At 41.8% G+C, this 19,940-nt stretch overlaps 1 protein-coding gene across 3 annotated transcripts in view; it reads left to right on the forward strand.

Moving 5' to 3' along the window:
- The first annotated feature begins 1,358 nt into the window (after window positions 1–1,358).
- Window positions 1,359–19,940, forward strand: part of rassf7a (Ras association domain family member 7a) — a 37,887-nt gene continuing 19,305 nt past the window's right edge. Inside the window, exons 1-2 of one of the 3 annotated variants that reach the window (XM_084365193.1) lie at window positions 1,359–1,455; window positions 7,751–7,883. The gene's annotated coding sequence lies outside the window, so the exon portion shown is untranslated. Of the gene's footprint in view, window positions 1,456–7,750; window positions 7,884–16,469; window positions 16,742–19,940 lie in introns of those variants that run through there. The other 2 variants (XM_084365195.1, XM_084365194.1) reach the window with 2 other exon arrangements.

Here is a 19,940-nt window from a genome sequence, read left to right on the forward strand (position 1 = left end):
GCAGCTAATACTTTATTTTCCGCTCATTCTATTCCAAGGTCATGTGTTCGGTAACTATGAGCAGCAGGAGGCACTGGGGATTACCTGCTGCTCAAGAGGAAGAGAAGCAATGCTGTGTTATGAGAAGAGAAACCTGTTTAATATAGCATACATCAGTTTTAAATTAAAGTATCTTGGCATGCTTTTAAATAAAGTGTTGTTTAATATATGTCACCAGAACAAAGCTTCCAACAGCTGTTGTTGTTTTCTGCTTTGTAAATACTTTTTAGCTGTTTTCTCTTCAAAAAGTTGTGTTTTAGAGCTGCGATTTTAATTTGTGGGATGAATACAAAATTCCTTTTGGTCTTGCATGTGTTGGCAAAGCCACCCGTCATCTGTTAAGCATGATTCAGAAGTCTGGGGAATTTTTGACATAGAAAGTAAAAGTAAAACATTTAAGACAGCATTCATATTCGTTTTTTCTAATTTTCTAAGGTAAAGTCGTACCTGATTGAAACTTTTAATGCAATAAATAAGCTTTTTAGCACTTTTAAAAAAAAAAATTTAAAACACATTTTTCATTCGACAACAAAAAAGGTCTATTCTGTTGAATGGCAGTACAGATCGCAGTGACCTTAGCCAGTCTTGTTGGCGTCAGTGATAGTTCCCTTTTCCTTTTGTTCAGGTAAAAGCATACACACAAGTTATGAAAGGTTAGTTCAGAGGCAATTACAACCTGTCACCTCTTACACTTCCTCCTCATCAGAGCTGAAACACATGCTCTGACATGTTTCGAAGAGAACACTCTTTGCATCATTGCCACATTTTGTTAGATTTTATCTCCTCGTGGCCTCTATGAATGCTGTCAACCACCCAGATCTCAGATAACATCAGTTTTAGTCTTGAAACCTGAAAGGCAGGTGAACTTCAAAGAGTAGTGTTTTGAAATGAGTTGCATATCCTAAAGCTTTCACAACAATGAAGCTATATAGAATAGTGTATCTTTTCCCATCTCAGTCACGTGTAATATGAAAGCTTTATTGTTCTTATAACTTGGAATCAACTACAGCTGCTGCTGCCAACATGCTGTGTGTCTGAGACTTTCCCAAGCAATGTGTTGACACCGGTTAAGTAGACTTGTATTGTTTTTGTATTTTAAATTCTATTGGCATAGAAAATAAAATAAAAACATTATTCTGGTAAAGGTGTATGTCCAGAATTGTATTTCTTTGAACATTTCTATTCAGAATTATATAAATTAAATATATGTATATTTTTTATTTTATTTCATATTTTTACTTGAGCTCCATTCATTTTTTACATTCTATATTAATGCTTTTACTTTGAAGCTGCTCACCGGAAACCGTATCCTTTCTACTTCCGGGATGGCTTGACACCAACGGACTCTTGACGACAGGGTCCAGAGGATGAAGCACTCGGTTGTCCGTCGTATCAAGCTCGACTACTGAATCACTTGTAAGTTGTTTTCACGTTGTGTTTCACTTTCTGTCAGAATAAATGACATTGTGAAATGTTTTTGAACATAAAGGATGCAACAAGTGCCGGTTAGTGAGCTCAGAGCGAGTGCACCTGCGGGGTCATGGCAGGCTAACGTTAAACTGGGGTACTAAACAAAACTTTCCTAACTGACTTTGTTGTGTAACTAAGTTAAGTTACGCTGAAGTTAGTCGACGAACTTCGCTGTTTGTACGTTTTATTGGCTTTGTTGCTATGCTAATTCCTATATTGCCAAAGAGTGGTTAACTCGTTTAACTTTGTCATGTAAACACCAAATTATTACTATTAACCGTGTGCGTAGGCTACATAACTTGTTAACCCTGTTAAGCTTTTAGTATAAAAACGTAAGCTTATATTAAGTTAAAGAGGTCATATTATGCTAATTTTTAGGTACATGCTTTTATTTGGGGGTCCTAGTAGAATAGGTTTACATACTTTAATCTTCAAAAAGCACATTATTGTTCTCATATGATGCATTACTGCGGCGTCTCTTTACACACTGTGTTTTGAACGCTCAGTTTTAGCTACACAGTGAGACATCTCATCTCTGTTCAATCTTTGGTGAGAATTGCACATGCATTACTTAAAGGGCAGGATGTAGCCAATCAGAGGCAGAGGAGGGCGGGTCATGCCGAGCAAGGTAGTGCGATCTAAAATAACGTCGCTACAGCAGTAGCAACTGTATGTCTTCTGACTGATTGGAGTGTATATATTTTAAAAAAATATAAAAATATATATATTTATATAACGCTTCGTACATAGTGACTCACATAAGTTATGGAAGTAAAGGCTTTACATGCACAAAAATGCTGCGTAACACAATAAAGGAAAGGCAAAACCCAAAACGGCATAATATGACCTCAAATGACAGTACATCTGCTTGCTTGGCAAATTGTGCGAGGACATTTGACAGTGAATTAGCTCACTATACACATGCACAATAATTACAGTTTGCTTGTTGACATTCAAGAAAAGTGGGAGTGCGTGCCCCTCTTAATTAGATTTTGAGAAAACCTTGGTAGTGCTAGAAAGTGCATGAATTGATTTATTGAGAAACTCCATTGTACTGACTGAATCAGAGGCTTGGGGCCCCTTGAGTTTTGAAATGATTAATCAGCTAATTACAGATTATTCTTTTCTGTCAATGGACACGCTTATTCAATCTTATTGTTTGAGCTATTCTCGTATCTATTCACTTCCCATTTGTTTATTTAGTTTGTTTAAGAAAAAAAATCAGTCTATTCTGATTAAAATGTTGTTCCCCAAAACTACATAGCGCTGCTTCAACACACCCCAACAGCATCCTAAAAGCAGCATCCTTGGAGGTGCAGTCACATATCTTTACCACACAAGTTCTGAATGCACATGCAATAGGGCTTCATGTTCATACATGTGTTTACCATATATCTGTCCTCGTCATTTTAGCTGTTGTGTTCAGTTTTACAGTATGTATTTGTCTCTTCCTTTTCTTGATGGTCCATGTGCGTGTATCTTCTGTCAGTTGCTTGTACTTCCTCCATTTATCCACTGTTGTTTGAACCTTTTTACTCTTACTTCCTAGTATTTTTATTTGTATCACGCTGTTTTCTTCCCTTTTCTTTATCTTTCCCTCTTCGCAGCTTGACAAGAAGCTTTGTAAATGGTTGTTATGGCCTCTTTATGTCTTCGCCATAAGCATTTTATTTATGTCTTTGGAAGCCATAATGCTTCAACATTAGTGTGTAGTTGTCCCTGTCAGCTGTGGAGTAATTCTTGACGGATTTTATCAGATAATGTTCCCGTGAGTAACTGCTTGAGAACGAGGCTGAGATAGGCTGTTGTTCTGAAGTATTTTTGTATTGGACATCTTAACAAAAACCCTTTTTAAATTGATCATCAACGCAAAAGACTCTTAGTGGAATTGGGCCTGATGACACCTAGGGGAAATAATATTTAAATGGCCAAATATTTCTGTTTTGGGGAATGGATTTAAGCTTTAGTGCTTCAGTCAAAATTTATATCGTATTTTCTTGCTAGTGTTTTAAAATAATAAACATTTGCAGCACGTAATGTGTGAATAAAATGAAATGTTGTACATAAAAGTGACAGTAGAGGGTTTAGTTGCTTGACCTCTATGTCCCCTCCACTATGAAATCACTCCATGGTGACTCATCTGTCCAGCTGCTCAACACTGGAGAATATAAAGGCTTGTCTACCAGCTGAGAATCGCACACACACACATACACCCCATCTTTATGTCACTAAGACACCAAATTATTGCACCATCCCCTTATACTAATGTTTTCACCGTCAGAAACACGGGGGTGGTTGATATCCACTGTATATCATGCTAGCATGAGCAGGATTCTTGGATTGTGCCTTGAATAAAGACAGATCTGCCTTTTGAATCCTGATGATGGGTGTTAGAGGAAAAATACAGTATATCTAGATTACCAGTTGTCCTGTAATATGTTACCAAGTATTGAATCACACATTCGACTTAGCCTCCTGCGAGCGTAAATATATACCCCACAGGCTCCTTTTGATTTTTCTATTAAACTTAATAGCTATTATAGACAGTCTGAAGCAGAATGGGCAGGCAAGTGCAGCGTGGCGAACAAAACCGAGCAGTTTGCATGCTGTAAGTTATTGTTCTCAAACCGGTGAAGCTGTCTGCTTTTGTTGTCATTTCATGATGGGGTCTAATCTCGAGCTTGCATGATCCATCCGCTGGAATATCCCAAGTATCTGCTGTAAACCCTGCCGCCTGAATGTGCCTATTATCTATTGACAAGCTGAAACATGATTGTTAATCCTCAGGTAGTCCTCTCCATTACCTTTTTTTAAAAAAAAAATCAATGGCCAAGGCTCAGACTTGTCATTGCTGTCCATGTGTCGGATACCGTCGGCTTTGTCACCTTCTCTTGCTGTGGCTCATCAGCTATCCTGTCACACTGTCGCTGTGGAGAGGTAATTGGGCCCCTTTTTACTTGGTAAATGCTGTTCCGAGGACGAGACCTGCCTGCCACAGCTGAAGTAGGGTAATTTACTGGCGCTGAGGCGATATATTACACGGCGGATGATTGTGTTCAAGTGTACAGCACATTGCTGAGAAAGTGATAGATGTGTGATTTCAGCCTGAGTAATAAACCCGCTGCCTAACATTTGCAGACTGTATCGCCTCACTGTTCTGCTGGGAATTTAGTTTATTACCGTGAGCAGATGCCAGAGTGCATTGTAAAAAAAACAGGGTTTGAACTCTCGTGATTCAGGGTATAACAACTAATTACATGTAGGCTGAAGAACTGTTGGTCATTTATGCTTTGACTAGATAACACTAACCTGCAAACTAGTGGTTCTCAAACTGAGTAGGACCAGCTCGAGGGTTCCTGGTTGATCTACTGACCTGATGCACCAGATGGTTATGTATTACTGGCTATCAAGGGCTAACTTCAACCATTCAGATCAACAGTATGGGACCGCTACCAGTGGAGCCAGTTGGTTAATCAAACTCTTACCAAAGCAAGTCAGAGAAGAGTAAAAACATACCCTTGAGTGCTGTTCTTTGCTCAATAAGTAGATGCTCTTCATTTCTTACATAGCTGAGAAGACATCATTGTTTTCAAACTAACAGTCGCTTCTCTTGCTAGTCGTCACACCTAAACCATGCCCGTAGCTAGTAATAGTTCCTCCGAGGATGCTGATTGATCCGAATAACTGTTGTTCCGCCACAAGCCAGGCAAGATGGATTCTTGAGATTTCATGATCACTTGATGTTGCAAATCCATCTTTCATCCATCAGCCTTGCAATACGAGATTAAGAGGGGGACAGGAAGAGAAAAATAACTTCTACTAGCCTGTACAAATGCACTTTTTAGGTCTCCCGCCGTCTATTAATCCAGAATCAAATTAATCAACCTGAAAAGGGATTTCTGCATCACTGCGTTTTGGAAATGATTTTGCTCTACTGGCTTCTCTGGGCTCTGACATCCGCTGTGCAAATGGAGTTGTTTGAAGACAGGTGTAAAGAGTTGAAAGATGAGGGTCAGCACTTCTGAATATAAAGCATAGTACTCTTTTGGAAAGAAATAGATTGCACTTTTGAGTTTATAAGCTAGGTGCTGCCCTAAATGAAGGAGTTCAACTAATTCTGGGCCCTGTCATGTGTGATTGGCACAGCTGGATTTATCTCTTTTCCGTTTTATGTTCCACTTCAATCATTTTGTAACTGCAAACATGAATAAATAAAGCAAGTGTGCTTGGGTATGCTCTCATTGACCTCACATGACCGACTTGTTTTTATTGTTCTCTACACCAGTGCCTTTAAAAGAAAGGTGTCCACAAAGTGAATTGTAACAGACATAGTTGAGATAGTTGTCTGTGGCAGAAAGATTCTGCTGATAATAATATATACTGTATACAAATGAGTAAATAATATAAAACAAAAGAACAAATGGACAGGTTAGACAAAAAATTTAGAATAGCTGATGTCGAAAATAAATGTGATTCATTGAATATCTTTTTTTTTTTTTTTTTTTACATCTGACAAAACTGGCACTATAAAAATCCTGGATAGGTCTCACACCCCAGTAATCATCTCTGAATGATTACAGAGCGGCATTAAGGACTCCAATGATAATGCATGTGTCATTTTTACACCTCATAAAACTGCCAAACCTGAGACAGCGTTGCATTTGCCAGTGTCACTACCAATCCATCTGGTTTTCCAACGGTAACGTAGCCCCACATTTGTGCCAACAGTCCCACCTTTGTCTGTTGCCATGAGATGCCATGTAACAAGATGTAAATGCTCTTTGATATGACTTGCATAACTTTGATTATCCCAAAACAATAGGCCTTTTTCAATAAGAAAACAAATTTCTGTTAGCTCCTAAAATAATAGCAGAGCCCTCCAGCATTCGTTAGCAACTAGCATCCCCAAAATGTGGCCTTTGTACTGGAAATAACATTAAGTTAAAGACCGGGGTGTCATTTATACCTTTGCATGTTTTACTCTCGTGTTTTTCTGACTGTTGAATTGAAAAACTGCAGATCGAAGTATATGTTGTAAATGCTGTCTGATTTTCATCAGTTGACGAGCATCCCCTTTGTAATTACTCCTACGCATGTTGACAGGTTAACAACCACCGCCGTAAAACTTGTTCGACCACATGAGCCAGCATTGCCAGAGCTAATCATCAAACTCCCATCATCAAAGAAATTGTCTACACACTTGAAGAAAATGCTGAATTCTATGAAATAAAAGCACATGGTGTGAATTTGGATTTCTCTTGTTGTTCCTGTTTCCAGTAATAAAATTGTAAAATCATATTTGAGTTGCTTTTTGTAAGTTGATAAAAAAAATAGATAAATGTAACTGATTGTATTAAATGGGCACGATGTCATCTCATTTCAATCGCAGGCCAATCGTGGCAAACTTTGTGGCAAATATCGCATCGTTGTCCAAGAATCGGTATAATATCGTATCGTGATGAAACTTACGGTTTACACACCTAGTAACCTATGTACATTGACAACTTGGTGGTGACCTGGTGATTTCTTTTTGATTTCCCCCAATAAATCTACTTCAGTGATTAAAGAGAGACTGTGACAAAGGTGAGGAGGCACCTTTAAAAGTGACTATATGGCTGTAAATTAATGGTCGACATTAAATGGGTAGAACACAGTTTAGGAAGGAACTTGTACAGCCTAATATGGAAGTAGATAGGTAATGTTTGAGCGTGCCAGCTGGAGATAGAGCTGTACTATCAGTGTCACAATGTGCTACTCAGCATTGTTCCCTTTAGCAAACGGAAATAGGCTGCAGAAGATGACACTGTGAGAAAGATGAGGGGGGGAAATAGTTTGTTCCTCCAAGCAGACAGTTATGGGATGGAGTCAGGCCTGGTGACCTGTTCCCTGCCTCTGTGACTCACATTCTCTAATCTCTACCACTATCTTCTTTACTTCACTTATTTTTCTCCTTTCTGTCCTCGCTTCTTTATTTTTCCCCTCTTTATCTCCCTCCACCCCCACAACTTCTTTTTTTCTTCTTCCCTTCTCACTCCGTGCATAGGGAGTGGTGTTTTGGCAGTCATGTGACTTTTTGTCCGAACACAATTGCCGGTGTTTGCCATTGGCCGATGTTTCTTTGAAAGAGCGTTGGTTTCCCGGGTGACAGGGAATGGCGGCACCACTTCACTTTTCTCTGCAGCTGCCTCCCCCCCTCCCCTCTGCATTGCTCTGAGCTGGTCTCTCTCTGTCTCTCCCACAGGCTGTGGTAGATCAGGTAGCCCGTGAGCACGACACACACAGACAGTGACAGGGCTGCGCAGCTCTTCCTCTTCTCCCTCTTCTCCTTTTTCATCGGGCAGCAGGCAGTCACAGAGACCATTAGGCTGCAGGAGGTGAGTGAAACAAATGGCCTTGTTTGTTGAGATTTACGTGTTTTTCTGCCACTTTCTTTTTTGTTTCTTTTCTAGTTGAACAACACACGCTTAACTTGTTTCCACTTGTACAAATAACATACAAAGTATACGGAAAAGGCCAGGACAGATTAGTCATTGATTAAACAATTACTTACAGTGATAAAGTTAGTCTTTGCGTATCAGATGCATTAGTCACCATGGTTGACATCCTTAGACATGTTTGGGAAATTCCACTCCTAGCAATGTGATAATATGTAGCCTAAGATTAAGTGATATCATCATGCAGAAATCTTTTTCAGCACCAGTGTAATCATCTATTGTGATCACTATTGACTTAAGTGTGTGTGTCTTCGACAAATTTTATACATGTGTTTTGTTATGGCACTTAACGTACTTAATGTTTTTTAAACGTCCAACAGGATAGACCGTGACTAAAAGCGTGTGTAAATGACGGAGTCTAGATGGGCCGAAGTTATTTCTCTGCTGTAATGAGAGCTGTACTGTAGGCTTAGTTCCTTTTTATGTTCCATGAAAGATTCAACAGCTGTGTGCTCTCTCCGCTCCGCTCGTCATGGCACAAACACAATATGGGTTGTGTTTGGGAATCGGGCCACTTTAGGAGGATTTTCTGGCATGGTTACCATCCTGAAGTGGTGCCCTTTCTGCCTCCCGAGTCGGTCGCCACCAACCAGGTGGTCGCTTCTGTGTTTGGTAACCGTGGTAACGCTCTCTGCCCCTCCCTCAGGTGCACTTTATCTGATGACCTGAAGGATCCTCCTGCACACACACAGACACACACACAGACACTCCCATACACAAACACACACTAGCATCTGTTTGCTGACACTTGACCCCTCGCATAGAAAAAGGACACATGAAAGAAAGGTTTGTTGCTGATTTTGAGAATGTAGTCATGCATGTTGAGCTGGTTGGGTTCGCTGAATTTTCTGGCAAGAATGCCTTAAAGGATACCAAACTATGAAATGATGATTAAAAGCCTCACTTGGGCCACCAACTTCTGTTTATTGAATATGAGGATTAAGACCTCAAGAATATGCATCGTAAACTCATTAATCTGTACGAAAGATAACCCTAACCCTGTAGAGTGTTTGCGCTCCAGCACAGCTGATTCAAATGATGAGCTTGTTATCAAGCTCTGCTGAAGCCTGATAACGACCCATTCATTTGAATCAGGTGTGCTGAGGCAGGGAAATGTCTAAAATGTGCAGGGAAGGGGCCTCCAGGACCAGGATTGAAAAACACTGGACTATCATAAGCGATCAAAATCATCAATAACGCATTTAACTTGCTCTCAAATCCATCACAGGGGACCACCCTTAAAAAAAGGGAAAGTAATAGCAAATTCCTTAATTCAGTCTCAATTCTGGAGGCTGCTACTAAGGTTTAGGGTTACTAACTACTAAACCATACAAATTAAAGAATAAATGCAACCAAATAATGAACAAATCCAGGAATGCATCAACAGACAATGAGTTAATGAGTGAGTCAGGACCTCAGTATACCAGGTAAAGCAGTGAATGTCATCCTGGCAAGATATATTTTGGTATCCTTTAAGTCAACCAGCATGGACTTAAGTAGTCCCAATGAATACTTCACCAAGTTGTCCTCCCCTCAAGCTATACTCTTGTCTCTTAGCAAACAATCAAGCTATTTATGTCTGGCTATTGACCTTAGACCACCTCAAGCAGGTGAAGAGTCTGGAGTCTTGTTGTAGCACGTGTTTTGTGTAAGGTCATTCGTCGGGGCTTGTTAAAATGATTGAGCCGACTCCTGTTTGAGGCCACAAATTGGGCCATTCACCATTTCAAGTCTCTTGTTACCTTGAGGGAAACAGATTTGATCTGGAGCTGCATGGTCAGACGAAATCAGATTTTTTTTTTTTTTTCATCAATTCTTTGTCTCTATTGAATGTTTGAACGCTCATAAAGCGAGCAGGGCTGGAGTGGGTGTCATTGATCCGCAGCCTGGCATCGCATAGCTGATGCAACCAGGAGGAAACTGGTGCTGAGGCCTTGTTGTTGCGTCTGACAGCCTGCCATGATGTCACCACTGCTGACCCCACAATCCTCACATTCCTGCTGATAGGGTTTTACGCAGACGTGAGGGGGAATATGTGGGAGATGTGTGGGAGAGATGCACAGACTGGCACACATATGGCCTTTGTCTAAGCGCTGATTAGTAATCTGGCATATCCACCGACACACACTAAGACACACACGCACACACACACATACTTACACATACATCATTAATTCAGTGTCATGCACATGCCCACTCCAGCCCACACTAAGACCCTCTACCATCCTGATGAAGACAGTGATGGCTGTCTCACTGGCCTTGTTAAAATTCAACAAGTCTTGAAGTGTCTGTACTTGAAGTTCTGTTGAATCAGTTTTGCATATATCCTCTGCTTAAAAACTGAAATGCCTGCTGTTAGAATGGTATGATTAGAGAGATCCAACTCCATTATGCACTGGTGTCATCATGTCTTTGTGTATACGCATGCGTGCATACATTTCTGTTTGTGTGTGTGTGACTGCAGCTACAAAAGACTTTCTTACTATAACACAGCTACAGCCCTCCTTTGATCCGATAAAGCCACAGAAGGAGAGAGATGACAGGGCCGGTGCAGTGAAAGCTTTTAAATGCTGTTTGTGCTGTTTGAGCTGCAGGTGTTTGGATAGTCCCCCCCCCCCCCAGACACTGTGCGGAAAAGACCAGTATTGTAAACAATGTTTTGAGTAAATGGACAGAAAAGTGAGGTTGCCTTCTTTGTGTATATGGAGGACAAATTGAAAATCGTTTAGACCTGACAAAAAGATGTAAGGAAACGTCAGACAAAACAAACCAAAGGTGGAGGCGTATAGAGAAAGGTGTAGACAGACAGACTTGGCGTCAGCGAGTGCGTCCGGGGGGCCTCTCTCTCGCTCTGTGTGGGGCTTACAAAGCTTTTGTTCACCTTCGACCCCTGACCTGTTCCCACCTGATAGCTCCCGTGTCAGTAACTCGCATTTCCTGTGCTTCCAGTGCCCCCATGTACTGGCCCTGGTTATTACTGAGATCATCATTAAATCAGCAGTTACAACCACCATGCAGGCCAATATCTCATCTTGCCTCTTTTACCCCTTTCACACTGGTCAGAAAACCCACTATTACCCACTAAGATCTGGCCTTTGCCTCTAATTGGAAAGGGCACAGTCGAGTCATTCTTGGGTCAAATGACTCAGCAGTAGTCACAGGTATTTCTCGGCTCCTGCTCTCATCGGCAGTGATGGAAACATGACACTCGGGTGGATACGCTAATTTTCGCAACTTTTCCGGCACGATGCTTTGACACTTTGAAGTTAAGGATGTCAGCGCGTAAATGCTTTTCCATCCATTCGGGGTTAAGTTTGAAAGAGAGACTGAAGTAAAGGAAATGTTTTCATCCACAGCTGTGAAGTTGAACTTGACACAGTAGAAAGGCCACCAGAAAGGCCATCTCATCTACTGACAGCGGGAAAGGATTCAATCGCTTGTTTTTAATGGGTTTACTCTTGTTTAAAAAACCTGCATACACGCACAAAATGTGGTGTAAAAAAATGTTGTAAGTCTTTGGCTCCTTGCTCTCTCAGTGCACATGTATTTACCAGCATTGTAGCCTGTGGGTTGGGTCCCCCTTCTGTCCTGAGAAATCCTCAGCTCAGCCAGGACCTAAAGCTTGTGCGGAGGGGGCTCTCTGGCAGTCGGGTCTTGTTGACTTTGACTCTCTTTTGTCCGCTGGCTCGCTTGCACTTCTTGAATGATGACCCTGATGATGGCCACAAGATAAATGTGTCAGTCTAATAATAATGTTGTTCTATATACGTGTTGCTGAAACTTTTTTGACCTCGCTAGACTTTTTCCCTTCTCCATGCACCTTGGAAGTAGGTGAAGTTGTGCCAGTAACTTCTACTCTGCCTCTCACTTGCTCTTCTTGTTATGGAGAGAGACAGCCCCGAGGCCCACTGTCAACATCCCATCCAACTTTGTGCATGAGTGAAAAGTTGAGCCCTACAACGGTCACAGCTTTCTCTGGCGTTAGCCCATTTTATTTACCGACAGGAACAGCACCGAGCAGCACAGTGTGACACTAATGGTACAGCTTTATCTCAAGAGACAGAGCATGGCTATACATCTCGATGTGCGATGAACACAAACTGACTTATGTAGAGGGAATGAAGGAAGGAGATGGGACATTTTGAGGCACTAGTTAGCTGCGTCAGGAGGACCACTTGAAAGCAAATTATTTCACCTCTAAAAATACTTTGTCATGTAGCCCCTCAGAAAATGCAACACAAGGGCATATGAGAGTTAGGTGTAGTTTTTTTTTGAATGGCGGTCTCTCAGAACTGAGCCAGTCTGGACTGGTTCTGAGTAGCAAGGGAGAAAAAGAGACGATGAAGAAAGGGTGCCGGAGCTCAGCCAAAATTCTGACAACTTGGAAGACGCTAAAAGCCAATCGAGACTCTCTTATTTGCTTTGTTAGTGTGATCTGAAGAGTGTTCAGAGAGTAAAAAAAAAAAAAGCCTGTGTTTTTTTTCTTCGCCTTCATTCCTATCCGGTGTTTGAAGGAACGCAAAGTTTGTTTACCAGCAGCATATATGTTAATCCAACTGACCCTCTCTTCCTGTCATTTGCACTCTTTCGTTGTCCTCAGGTTCACCTTGACATTGTAATTTCAATATAGCCCTTGTTATTTGTAAAGAGATGATATAGATGACGTGCATTTGCTTCCAAAACATGAATCATCTTCTGAGCCAGGTTTCTGGGAAGAAAACAAAAGTCTTTGTCTGTTCCTGGTGTGGGATGATCTATATTTACATCTCAACAGTGCAATTACCTTTGCTGGTGAAAGCCATCTCGCCTGTCATAATGATACACAAGGCATAGCCACACTACTTTGGCAACAACATCGGCCTGACCATAATGAGACAGCAATGCTATACTTAGGCATGTTTGGCAAAAAACAGAGCATTACTACCTTACGTTGCTTGCCATGAGTATGAAAAACCGACGTCAACAAAAGTTCAGGATTTTGTAACTTGTTTGCGCTTCTGAAAATAAGGCTAACGTAGTCCGCTCCCATTCTATTCACTCCCCAGGCGTTAGTCTTGACCGATCTGTTGTCCACCTGTTGAAGGCTGTTTTAGTGAAAGGCTGAATAAATAGAGAGAGAAGGGGTGGGGGATTTCAACAGGGAAGACTGGAAAGGGGTGAGCCGTAGCAGCAACTTAATGCTATTCATTCTCGGTGAATAATGGCCAACAAAGACACTACCAGCATGTATTCCCCTCACTCTTCTCCCTTCCACAGAACCTATTGAACTGCTGCCAGACCCAACCAGTCTATTTCTCAGCCCGAGAGACATCTTCCCGTCTCCTCTGAGCTGAGTTATGGCTGGCTCACCACTCTTTGGACAAGTGTAGTATCACTTGTTGAGGTATTCGCTTAGAAGTCGGTGGGGATTGAGAGCAGAGTGTGATGTTGAGTGTATTTCAGCCTTTTTGAAATGGGGATGAATGATACTTAATGGGGGGGATGGATGTCTTCTTCAAGGGCAGGTTTTAAAGATTATTAGGCCTCGTCTTTGTTTTCTTTAGCGTCGTTGCTGAATGCGGAGGGAGGGTTGGAGGAGGAGGAGGAAAGGGGGTTGCAAGAATGCTTGAGTCACCCAGCAAAAGAGGGATGATATGTGGGGTTTGACAGGGGAGGGTGGGATGAGGGAGGCACAGCAGTGGGAGGTGCCCTTAGGAATGCCTGGAAGGTGTCAGAGAGGTCTGGGAGACTGTGGACTGATAATCCTCCACATCACATTACAATAGCCTCACCCACCACTCTGATTTCAGGCCTGTTGTCTTTCTGTCTTCAGCCTCTCAAACCAACAAGCAGGACTCAGGACTGTGTTAACCTTTGCTTAGTCGTGTCTTACAAAAGCCCCTAAATTTACTTGGTTTGGGTCTAACGATGGACAAACATATGAACCACTGAAGGGAAATAGTCTGTCAGGATCTATAAAGTGTACTTAACTTCACTGCTGCTTTTCAAATGTCACTCCTCCTTTGCACCTCAGCCTTTTCTCACTGTGGCCTTTAGTACCTAAGCAATTCCTCAGGAGGCTGCCCCCCCCCATTTTTTTTTTTTTTTGAGTGTGGTTTAAGTGATTTGTCAGACAACACAGCTCATCGATGTGCCAAAAGCTTTGCTTTATAGACAGAACAGTGACATGGTCCACATAGATGTGAATGGACTCTCTGCGGGCCTCTGTGACTCAGCCCTGGCTTAAAGCGCCAGCATTCTTCACTGTGGTCTTTTGTTTGCATGATTTAATTCATCAAATTAATGCAATTAATCCAAGACATCTATTTTTGGAACGTCTGCTTTATACAATGTGCACACTGGTTATTAGGCACTGTGACTGCATGTCCTCATTAGTCTGTTCAGATAACAATGTGACGTCAGGTAAAGTAAACACAAGGAAGAAGTAGGTATTGTCGATGGCCTGCTGCTGCTGAATCATAACATCTGAGGTCCATGACTGCAGTGATTATGTGCAGTAGGTAGTGACGTGTTGTTATTGTTTTTTTAATATTTTGTGCTATTACAGTTGAAAGTGAAACTTTATATTTTTAAATTTTCTGATTTCTTTTTTACCTTTTTAATTCCCAACCTTGATTTCTTTGTCACAGAATTCTAATACATTTGCTTACCTGTTGATTATCCAATGTCTCTGGCAAAATAATAAAGTATGTGTTTGAAATAATAAAAAAATATATTATAAAAATTAATATAAGCAAAAGTAGTCCACCATTCTGAGAACACTACTTCACAGTGGTTGTGGGAAGACAAAACCCCCCAAATAAATACACCAAAAATAGGTTTAAATTTGGGTTAAAATAAGAACTGGACTGATAGCTGATATTAGCGTATCACAGATATATTGGTATAGGCATAAATATTTGCCCATAAGTAACAAGAACATAAGAAAATGAGCAATACTCGAATGCCAAAGATGTTTTTGAGGTCATTTAGTGACGTCATAGTTTGTTCGTCAGAGAGCAGAGAGATTTTTTTTTGGCTGAAAAATGTCCTGCTCAGAAGAAATGTCACTGTGATCTTTAAAAAAAGACATATTTAGGGCATCTTTATTAAAGCATGTGTTGATGTTTTGTGTCAAAGTAAAAAAATAGTAATATCCAGTATAGTTGGGCTTGAGGGAATGATTAACACATTCTGTAATATCTTTATTAAACATGCCTGGACCTTCGAAAAACTTAATCATAGTTTGTTTTATCAGTGAGCAGGCTCATTTATATCATCATTAAGTCTTGTGGATGTACTGTAACCTTACAGTAATAGCTCATTACAGCAGGCATTTACTTTACTGTATGCTTAATCATATGATTTTATTATTCATCTTATGCAAATAGTCCGCAGGCAAACCTGTTTTAATATATACAGGTTTTTACTCTTTACTGTATCTAGGTCAAAATGAATCTGCTGTTAGGATATCATGATGGACTGTACAGACAGAGTTTCATCACATTTAGGAAGTCTGCTTGGTATCAGGTCCATCTTCAGTGAAAGCTCTTTAGTTTCAGGTAAAGGGGGAAGGAAAAGAGGCTGTTAATGGCTCAAATTTAAGATTAAGGGAGATGATAGAGAGAGGAGAGGTGTTAGTGGGAAAAAAGGGGTGGGCTCATGCTGAGGGGCTCCCACACATTCTGCCTGGCCCATTGGTCACGCATGTCTTAGCTCTGTGTTTGTCTGTGGGAGAGCGGCTGTGGAGATAGAAGTAGTACAGTTCAGGATGGTGGCATTGTTTTATAAATGAATGTCGGGTAGTTTCTATAGGCCATTAGGCTTTTGTTTTGTACATGTGTTGCTCTTTGGACTAGAGTGGTCAGATTTAGGTTGCTTCATTCTCTCATTTTCCCACAGGGCGTTGTTCAACTCAAACACACACATACACACATACACGGTCTCTACAATTGCACCTGGTCTATTGGACTATGACCTCATTCCAGGAAAAGGAAGAGAAAATCACCTGACAGCCTCATTTGTGTAATCAGCTGTTCTCGTGACCGGAGGCCAGAGGGAGGATGTCTCATGCCTCAGGTTATATATCGTACAAACAGTGGAGACTTGTATGTAAATACACATGCATACAAAGAGCGTATTCTGCTCTTATCTCTGTTAGCGGTCTTACGGGCAGTCCTCTGTGTCATTTGGGAATGTAGAACACAAAGAGGAATAACTTGAGAAAATTTGATACAGAGAGAGAACGACAAAGCTGAACACTCGCTTTCAACTACCTGAAAAGGGGGAAGTACCTGATCTGTCAGCACAGCAAGAAAGGGTGGGGAGGCAGAGAGAGAGGAGTGACTGGGAGGGTGTGTTTCTGTGTGGGTGAGAGACAGGGAGAAGGAGGAGGGGTGTAGACAGAGAGAGAGAGAGAGAGAGAGAGAACTCCAGCAGCCAGATCTTAGCTGTGGTGAGGACACCCAGGAGAAGTGCATTCCTGAGGCAGCAAGCAAAGGAGAAGGCAGCAGAGATAGAGCGGAGAAGTCGCGGCATCCTTTAAATCTCTCCATGACCACGTCTGACTGCCTCTGACCTCCTCTGGACTCGCATGCTCCTCTCTCACACACACAAGCGCGCACTCGCCGCCAGCACACACACCAGCGGCACAACCGGCTCTGCTGCTCGTCAGAAGTAAAGGATTTCACTGAGTGAGGAGCAGAAACCAGACGGAGGAAATCACAACACCGAAGAGAAGGATAAAATCCTTTCACTCGGTGAGTGTCAAGGATTCGGAGATTGTTTGAATGTGTCCTTGTCTGTGTAAATGTCAGTGAGGGGAAGTTTCTGTGAAGTCGGCTGATCCGTCTGTCGCTCTGCTGTATGTTTCAACATGCATGTCGAGAGAGCTGTTATTATTAGAAAGTGTCAGCTTTTGTGTGTTTGTTTTTTTGTTGTGAGTGGCAGAGAGACAAAGACAATCATGTGTTATATCTCCAGGGAGCTGAGCTGTGTCTTCACATGTACCTGTTGACACTAGACCCTCCACCCAAGTATTCATTAATGAAACAAAACAACTCAAACCTGTTTGGGTGAAACTTCACTCCTGTTCTTTTTTTTACTTTTTGTGTGTTTTTTTTGTGTTTTGTGTGTGTGTGTTTGGAGTAATCCTAGTGTGAGTCAGAGAGCCGGCTCCTGTGTGCACATTTTTGCGTGCAAGTCATTTACCATGTTGGATCTATGAAACAAGTGCAGGCTATGAGTTCTCCTGTCACACAGGCTGCTGTTCCTTTTACCACTTCAGGATTAAAGATTAATTTATGGAGGGCATGGGCAGAGTTCAGCTCACTCACTACATGTTCCTACTGCATTTAACTGTTAACGTGCCACACATCTCAAATGCCAACACTGTGCAAGCCTGATGCACCAAACCTCTCTAAGCCTATTTAAACACTGACTCATCATTATGCATGGCTAGTGTCTTATTTAACATTTCCCAGCATGGTTTGTGTCAGATAGTGGAACTTGGAGCTCATTAGCAGGCTGTATTTGTGATCCAATCAGGGCCATCGATTGGTAAACCCCCCACACACCCCAACCAACCCCTCCGGGAGGTGATTATTCTTTTTCCTGACTGACTGTGGGAGTTGCACAGTTATTCCTCGTGTGCTATCTCTGTTTGTGAGCTTAACGCAGTGAACTTGGTTCCAGAGAGATAATGTCATCATAACGGATGGTTGTTGGAGGAAACTAAAGAGCCAACTGGAGAACTCTGGCTTTAACTTGGCTCACGTTAATAACTTTTTCTCTCCTTCTAGATATTCTGCTTAATTCTTGGCACCTCTTTCTCTCAGTCATGTGTACTTGCACTTGGTAACCGTTGTTCAAACATATTCGTGCCAGTTGACCTTTGCTCATTTGACTGTGATAGGTGCTGATACTGACTCTGCATACCACAAGCTCCTTTAGAAACCAGTTGTCTTGTGCATAGAATAATTATTACCTGGAAACAGTAAGATTAGGTCTGACCCGAATGCTTCTGAGCTTTTAAGCTTCTACTGTTGCCATGGTAATCGGCGTCCGAATTTGTATTCGCGTTGTAGAACGATAAAGCGCGAGAAATGGAGCTCGTCTATCGCGATCACATCGTTTTTCAACCTGTGGTCATAAAAACCTGCGAGGGAGCATTTCTGCTCCGTGTGCACAAATACACAGAACATTTCTGAAGATCAACTCCTGAAGGGGACACCAAAGGTGCCCGCCAAAAGTATCGTTATACTAAATGTATACAAAGGAAACGCTGATAACTACTATCAAACTATATTGGATAATTGAAAGGTAAATACCAGCTTGTACCAGCATGTTAAAAGATGCAGCTGCTAACTCCAGCTATGTGTGTGGAGGCCAAAACAGGTCATTTAGGCAAAAACACTCCTACGTAATGTATGTGCAGGCTGGTAGGCGGTGGAACAAACCACTTTGGGGCATACGAAGGGGGGAGCCGATCTTTTGCGTCTTTAATTAGCACAACTATTTTCAATGCATATTATTATATTATTTGGAATTATATGTTTACAGTGATATTGGTTATTGAGTGGGACAAGTTTGTTTCTTGTCCTGACCTCCCTGTCCTCACTGTTATTTCTGCCTATGCTTCAGAGGCCAGGATGGTCGCTAATGTCTTCCCTCCTGTCCTCTCCTCTCATTAGACTCATATTTACAGTCATACCAAAGTTTATAAACTAGCGACCACAAGTTTGTTAGCTTGTGTCGCATTCCACCCAAGGTCAAAGCTCCGAACACTCGTGGCCCCAAAAATTGTATAGGCCTAAGTAAAATGTAGAAAGTTCATCACATTTTGATTCAGTTATTTGACAGAGAAATGATAATACAGTGTTCTGCTAAATGTCGCCTCTGTTTGAGCCACAGAAGATATCGTACCTAAAGCAACTATCAGAAAGCAGGCTAATGATGTGGTTGCTGGCAGTCTGAATGCATTATGAAACTTTCAACTTTCTTCCCAGCCTTGTTTGGTTAGCACTCCTTTTCTCTCTCCTTCCCTTTGTATCTCCCTCGCTGCCTCGATATTTTGTATTTTCTATCACATGAATGAGCCTGTTCAGCACGGAGAGAGCAGAGAGAGTGTCCTCTGAGAGTCGTCGTGCCTTGTTCACCGCGCTGTTATTTTTACTGCTTTTTCGCTGCTCGAATACACAGATGGACTCCCCTCTTCTTCTAGAATCGTCTGTCTGTTTGTCTGCCTGTCTGCGTCTCTGTCAGTTTGTCTGTCTGTCACTCAGCTCGCAGTCCACCCATGTACACTGAGATATCTCTGGGGATTCTTGATGGGAATTTTTCAAAGTCGTTCTTCGTGCTGTGAAGTGACTTAATTTCTCGCCGTCCTTATCAAGAGTGTTTCCCAACTCCTGCAGATGCACTCAGGGCCAGGGGTAATTGGAAACGCTATGACAGCATGACGGTGAAATAATATGTTTGCATGTTTCGGGTTGTGATTATTTTTGGGATGGTGGTTTGAACCACTCTCCATCTCTCTCCCTCTCTGTCGCTGCCATTCTTTCTCATGTGTAGCTCAGTCTACCTCTCTTGCTCCCACTTCTTGTTCTTTCTTTCCGTGCGTCCTTCCCCCTGCCTGTGCAATGTGACGGAAAAGGTAGTGCTGTGCTCTGCTCATGTCGGATCCATTAGGGATGAAAGCACACTGCAGTGATAAAAGATTGATCCAGTCCTCCTTGCATCACATTCACATCCCTCACACCCTGCTACCTCATCCTTCCTCACACCCCTCTTTCCAATCCAAAGTCAACCCAGTTTTCAATTTATCAAATCATTTGTAGTCGTCTAAATAAATCATCTGCACCAAGTTTACCATGGCAAACTTTTCTCAAGGGATTTCATAAATGGGAACACTCTGTTTTTCTTGTGCAGGATGCTGTACTCAGCCTGTTGTACAAGGTT

This window comes from Pagrus pagrus (genome assembly GCF_965226575.1).
Source record: "Pagrus pagrus genome assembly, chromosome: 10".
Classification (NCBI taxonomy): Eukaryota; Metazoa; Chordata; class Actinopteri; order Spariformes; family Sparidae; genus Pagrus; species Pagrus pagrus.